Source organism: Sus scrofa, chromosome 17 (assembly GCF_054392235.1).
Source record: "Sus scrofa isolate SSC_HxYL_T2T_F1_AM1 chromosome 17, Sscrofa_HxYL_maternal_Yorkshire_Landrace_v2.0, whole genome shotgun sequence".
NCBI classification, from domain to species: domain Eukaryota; kingdom Metazoa; phylum Chordata; class Mammalia; order Artiodactyla; family Suidae; genus Sus; species Sus scrofa.
Window position 1 is genome coordinate 49,791,150 of NC_139399.1, and position 7,168 is coordinate 49,798,317.

Here is a 7,168-nt window from a genome sequence, read left to right on the forward strand (position 1 = left end):
TGGGAGATAGAAGATTGGGGCTCTTGAATGTTGACCCCCAAGTAAATGCCTTAACCTGCTCCAGACTTACCCTTTCTCCAGTCCCAGGAGACAGGAAGCCTACCAACCTTTTTTTCTGTGAACCTTGCCCATTTCTCTTTGCACCAATGCATAATGTCAAAGGAGGGCGCCGCCCCCCCCCCTCCCCCTGGCGCCCGCTGCTTGCTGCCAGGCACTCCTGATGACTTCAGCTAATTTCTGAGTCTGGAAACATTGTTGACAATGTGATTTCTGAAACGTGAAAGGCGTTATCTCGTCGTGCCATCTGCGGCATGTCTGTCTGCGCTGGGGCTTCCGCTGCCACTCTGCCCCCTCGCAGCAACTCTCACTGCTCCGTCATCATCTCCCACAGCTAATTGCTCCAAACTGACAAGGAGTCTTTTTTCATTTAGAGATATGGGGGAACGGAACTTTCTTGCTGATGCGTCCAAGTCAAGCATGCCTTTTGGAATTGTAATTCGATCTTTTTGTTGGGGAGGGGTTGAGAGGGTCTAGTTTCAACACTGGGTCCGGAACAGCTCCAGGGAAAGTAGGAACCCTAAGTAGTGGTGACGGGGAGGGAAAACTCTCCTGTGATTCTGAGTTCCAGGGAGCCCAACAGTAGATGGAAAGAGCTGCCTTTGGAAGTAGTGAATTCTCTGTCACTAGAGGTGTGCAAATGGAGATTTTTTTTCACTTGCTTGGAAAGCCTTAAATGGATGGATTCAAGCTTTGATTGGGTGACCTCTTCTAGTTCAAAGGGTCTCATGGAACTGGTTATACTCAGGGCAAGTGTGAGGCAGAGAAGGCTAATCAAAGGGTCAGGGCTAATCCAGCAGTCGTCTATCCTCTATCATGAATTACCCCAGCATTTGAATGGCTCGAAACAAAAATAAATATTTTTTTCACACGGCTCTTGTTGATTGTTAATTCAGACAGGTCACAGCATGGACAGCTTGTCTCTGCTCTGTGATGTCTGAGGCCCCAGCTTGACTTTTTTTTTTTTTTTTTTTTTTTGCTTTTTAGGGCCACACCCATGGCATATGTACGTTCCCAGGCTAGGGGTTGAATTGGAGCTGTAGCTGCCACAGCCACTGCAACGCAGGATCCAAGCTTCATCTGCAACATACACCATAGCTCACCGCAACACTAGATCCTTAACCCATGGAGTAAGGCCAGGGATCAAGCTCGCATCCTCATGGATCCTAGTTTGTTACCACCGAGCCACAGTGGGAACTCCTCAGCTTGAAGTCTTGAGGGCTAGGGGGCTGGCATTGTCTGAAGGTTTGACTAGGGATGAGGATCCATTTCCATGGTGGTTCATTCAAAGGGCTGGCAAGTTGGTGTTGGCTATCGGCAGGAAGCCTCCGTTCCTCACCACGGGGGATGCTCCAGAGAACTGTTTGAGGCTTCATGACATGATGGCTTGTCTTCCCAGAGTGAACAATCTAAGGCAGAAGCTGCAATTCTTTTATGACTTACACTTTCCCTTCGAAGTCAGAAGTCAAGATGACTCAGCATTGGAGGGGACTCCACAAGATGTGAATAGCAAGAGGCAAGGATTCTCGAGGGCCATCTTGGAGGCTGGCTCTTACACTAGGTAGCCAAACAAGGCAGCCAGCATCTACTGGCTGAAAGGATGAAGACAAGTTCTGAGAGTGATCCTGTTTTAGCTGCAGGAAGTCGGCAGGGAACATTGAATACAAGCCAACTCTAGCTTCTGTGAGACTTGCTCTACCCATTTGCTCGCTCTCCCATGTGGTCATCTACTGTAGCTTCCACATTTTTGCTTCCAGCATTGACCTTTTCCTTGAACGTTAGACTTATTTTTCAAACTCACTCCAACTACTCTGGCCTCCCATCAACTTCTTGAACACCTCCTTCTCTTTTACATTTCAGGGCCACTGTACATGCTGGTCCCTCTGCTAGGGATAATGTGCCTAATATGCCATCTTCATCCCTTTACTAGTTGACTCATGTTCATCTTTGAGATCTCAGCTCAGATGTCACCTTCTTGAGTAGTCTTTGCGGACCTCTCCTGTGGCAGATTGTATTTTCCAATGATGGTCACAATAATACATGTCTCCCAACCTACACGCTTTTCTTACAATGTGACATTGACGTCATTGTCAAGAGGTGGGTTTGTGTTCTCTCATCTAGAACTTGGTTGGACTTTTGTGACTGCCTTGATCAACAAAACGTCGTAAAAGAGATGCTATGTGACTTTCAATTCTAAGTTAGAAAAGGGAGACTCTCTGTCTCTGTCTCTCTCCTCCTTTCTACTTGTGCCTCATAATTAGCCATCATTTTGTGAGGAAGCCCAACAACCCCATGCAGAGAGACCACTTGGAAAGCCAATATTGTCCATCAAAAAATGTGAGTGAATGAGCCTTCAGATGGTTCTAGCCCCTAGTTTTGGGGTCTCTCAGCTGAGGTATCAGATCATGGAGCAAAGGTAAGTTGCTCTCACTCCCCCCTTAGGAATCCCTGACTCACAGCAACCATCAGATATAATGAATGATTGTAGCTTTATGCCACTAAATGTTGTGGTTATTTGTTAGGCTATCATAGTAACTGATATATCTATCCCCAGACTCCATCAGGTTTCCTTGTAATGTGACACGATATCTTCTGATATTTTTTCTTCATAGCATTCTTCAAGAGTTTTCAATTATATATTCACATGTTCAATTAACTTCTATCTACTCTTCTAGATTGTAAAATTTATGAGGTCAAGCAGTATACTCATTTTGCTTACCAACACTTTGCCAGATCCTGGCATAAAACATAAGCTCTATAAATGTGTTAAATGGATGAACTAAGGCATGACCTTTCCCGCTTAATACCCACAGACATTTCAAGCTCTGCATATACAAGCAGAGTCAACATTCTTGCTTCCTGATCTGATCCTCCTCTTGCATTTCGGCAAAGGCATTATTGCCTCTTTAGGTACGCAGCCCAAAACTCGGAAATCATCACAGTCTTTTCCCATCCTCCTTCCTATCCAGGTCTGTCCATTCTACCTTATGCTTAATACTTTTTCATTCCACCCCCATTGCTCCACCTTAATCAGTCCCTCATCATTTCCTTCCTGCATCACATCAATAGACTCCTGACCAGTTCACTTCTCCCCAGCACATCATCTAAACTGGCAGGTTGACCTTTCCACAGTACTTGTCTGAGCCTGTCATCCTTTGGATGAAAATTGTTCATTGGCTCCACATTGTCTTCATAATAAAGCCCAAAGTCACTGGTAGTCTCCCAGAATTATTTGTGGAGACAGGTTGAGATATAAATGAAGCGCAGCAAAACTCCTTGCTATGTCCTACAGGTCCTCAATGATCTTTCCTGGGATTATCCCCTTCCTTCATCTCTCACGACCTACCTCCCCCACCCCCATAGTCCCCGAGGTGTGCTCTAAACACATCAAGTTCTTTGGGCTTCTCCAAAATCACCTGTCATAATTTGGTTGCAAGTGACAGAAATCCATCTTGAGCGAACTTAGGTCATAAAAAGAGTTCACTGGCTCAAGAGATCCAAGGAACTGTTTTAGGGAGGGCAGGGACAAGAGTTCCCAAACAACTAGACCAAGGAATCAAGCAATACCTCTATCTCTCCATCTATTCCAACTCATCATTTTCATCCTTTGTCACTGCATAAGGGCTTTCTCTATGCTCTGTTTACTGTTGCATAACAAAACATCTTAATCTTTGTGGCATGGAACAACACAATCATTTATTACCATCTCTCATGGGTCTAAGGGTTAACCTTGGCACAGGTGGTGGGTTCACGTCCAGATTCCTTCATGTGGTGGCAGTCCCGTGTTGGCTGTGGTTGAAGTCATCTTCCTTGCTGGTATATCTGACTCCTGTGCTGGGGCTGGGAGAGGTGGGGCTTCTACAACATTTCTTTCTACCTCTCTATGGTCTCTCCATGTGGTCTTTCTAGTGTGACAACGTTAGGATAGCCAGAATTCTTACATGGCACCTCAGTGCTCCAAAGGCTTGCATCCCCAAAGAGACTGATAGAAGATGAATGGTCTTTTCTGACAACCTTGGGAGCTGCTTCTGCCACAGTCTATGCATCAGGTTAGTCAAAAAGACTCCTCCAACTTCAAGGGGAGGGACCACAGATCTACCTCTTGATGGGAAATACATCAGGTTTGAAAATCACCATATTTTGCTGCTGGAAACCTGATCTGTGACAATTTTTGTTGAGTTTGTAACCTTACAATTTCAGGCACTTTTTGACCTCAAGTTAAAATCCCCTGGGGTGGGAGGTGGGGGTCCCCAGGCTCATTTTATGTCTGGTGACTCAAGCCCAGTGAACTCTGACTAAGGGCATGGTGGGTCCTGGAAACATGGCATCTCCCTTATGTGGTTGTGTGTGGCAGGTCTCAGAATGGGATTGATGCCAGGCAGACAGTCCCCTGAATGTTACTGTGTGATTCTAAGATCAGTACCTAGTACCTCCATACATTTATTCACGCCATGACTTCTACCCAGAGTGCTGTTCGTGCTCCTCCCTATCCGGATGACTCACTTTGTCTTTCATTTCTCATCTCAGGAAATACTTCCTTGACCTCGCTTTGCCCTAAGGTGGGTTTAGTGTTTCCATCTCTCATTCTACACTTATCTTAATTCTAGTACTAATTACACTAGCTCATAACTTCTTTCTTCTTTTTTACCTGCAAAGACATTTGATTCAATCTTTTCTTTTTCTTTTTTTTTTTCTTTTAAGCACCTATGGCATATGGAGGTTCCCAGGCTAGGGGTTGAATCAGAGCTGTAGCCTCCGGCCTACGCCACAGCCACAGCAACACCAGATCCAAGCTGTGTCTGTGACCTACACCACGGCTCACTGCAATACTGGATCCTTAACCCACTTAGTGGGGCCAGGGATCAAACCCGCAACCTCATGGTTCCTAGTCGGATTAGTTTCTGCTGTGCCATGATGGGAACTCCACAATCTTTTCTTTAAAAAAATTTTTTTTAATTAAAGTATAGTTGATTCACAATATTCCTTCAATTTCCCCTGTGGCTCTCATCATAACTACTCTTTCCTTTGTTCCTTCCTTCCTTTCCTTCTTTCTTTCTTTAAAAAAAATGATGTATAGTTGATGTCTGGTGTTATCTTTCTTACTCTTTTTAAAAAAAGATCTGTCCCAGAGTTCCCATCGTGGCTCAGCAGTAATGAACCCGACTAGCATCCAAGAGGATGCAGGTTCGATCCCTGGCCTTGCTGAGTGGGTTAAGGATTCTGTGTTGCTATGGCTGTGGTATAAGTTATTAGCTGCAGCTCCAGTTCAACCCCTAGCCTGGGAACTTCCATATGGCTTGGATGCGGTCCTAAAAAGACACACACACACAAAATCTGTCCCTGCTACAAAACTGTGAGCTTCTTTTTCTTTTTTTTTTTTTGTCTTTTTGCCTTTTCTAGGGCCACTCCCACAGCATATGGAACTTTCCAGGCAAGGGGTCTAATTGGAGCTGTAGCCACCGGCCTATGCCAGAGCCACAACAACGCAGGATCTGAGCTGCGTCTGCGACCTACACCACAGTTCACGGCAATGCTGGGTCCTTAACCCAAGAGCAAGGCCAGGGAATGAACCCGCAACCTCATGGTTCCTAGTCAGATTCGTTAACCACTGCGCCACAATGGGAACTCCAAAAACTGTGAGCTTCTTTAGGGCAAAACTTGTATTCTTAGTGCCTAGTTCAGGATCTGACACTTAGTAGGTGCTTGATAATTGCATGTGGATTGAGTGGCTTAGCTGTAGCACAGAGGAGGCTGCCCTAGAAATGAACTGTTGTGTCTCTTGGTGTGAGCAGATGGCTCAGCTGCTGTGCATTAGGGCAGAGAGAGGCCAACTTGCCCCACAGCTGCCCAGGGGTGGGACATCAGCAGGCTGCTTTGGGAGTGCTAAGCTGGCCTGACAGATGGAGGAGACTGAAGGCCCTCAGGTCCACAAGACCCACAGGCCTTTTGAGTCTCCCTGCTGCTGAGGGGCCACAGGGAGCCATGAAAATATCTGAGAGAGGAGATGGTTTTGGGGAAGCATCGATGCCAGATGTTGAGCTTCATGCTGATGAAATAACCTGTCCTGGGCTGGGATTTCTGACATCTGCTGGTGTGAGGGCTTGGGGGTCAGAGGGCCCTCTGAGATGGCACTGAGAATAGGCTTGATTGTTTGAAGTAAGCCAGGCAAACCAGAGATTTAGGGACCAGGCAGACAAAAGAACAACTAGAGCTGCCATTTATTGAGTCCTTATTATATGCCAAGCACTAGGCTAAATTCTGTGTTGGTATGTTACTGCCTGTACCCCTATGAGGCAGGAACTTCTATTATCTTAAAAGAGAGCAAAATTTGGAGAGGTGAAACAACTTGTCCAAAGCCTCACAGCTAATAAAAAGCAGAGATGGGACTTGAACTCATGTGTTTGACTCTAAGAGCTCAGCTCACCTACACTATTCTGAGAAAAAGGGCCCAGGTCCCCAGTAGGCATCATGGGATGTGAATGCTCTATATATAGGTTCTAAGAGAATATCAGCTAAGGCCTAGGATCTTTGTGTTTTGCGTTAATGGGTCCCAGTAGACTTTGATCATGAGCTATAGAATGGTGACCTTAGAAATCTTTGTTTTACATTCTTTTCCTTTTGGTGCACCTTCATACTGCCTGGCCTCTGACACTATACTGTCCACCTCCACTTCATGATAAGGCCGTGGTATTGTGGGAAAAGCCAGGTATCTGCCTTTTGTCTAATGGTGTTAACCGCAATTAGTTGCACAGGAGAACCACAAGGCTTTTAAGAGAAATGTACTGACAGAAACTCTGATGGTGGGAACTGAAAGAGGTAGAAGCAGTACAAAATGAAAAAAGATCTCTGGACACCTATGCTTTTCCTGGTAGGACACAGGCTGAGAAAGTTATGCAGTTTCAAACATGGGCTACGTTTTTTCATAAAGGAAAGATACTTGGATGATCAAGAGCACAGAGGGTGAAGCCAAGAGCTACGAGAGATTTTTCCCAGGCCTTGATTCGTAAGCAAGGAACTGGCAACACGTGCCTTGTTGGATTTTAGACCCATCGTGGACAAGTGACTCATGTCTAACTTCTGTTTTTGTCCTTTTAGTTCACATATCTTCAGA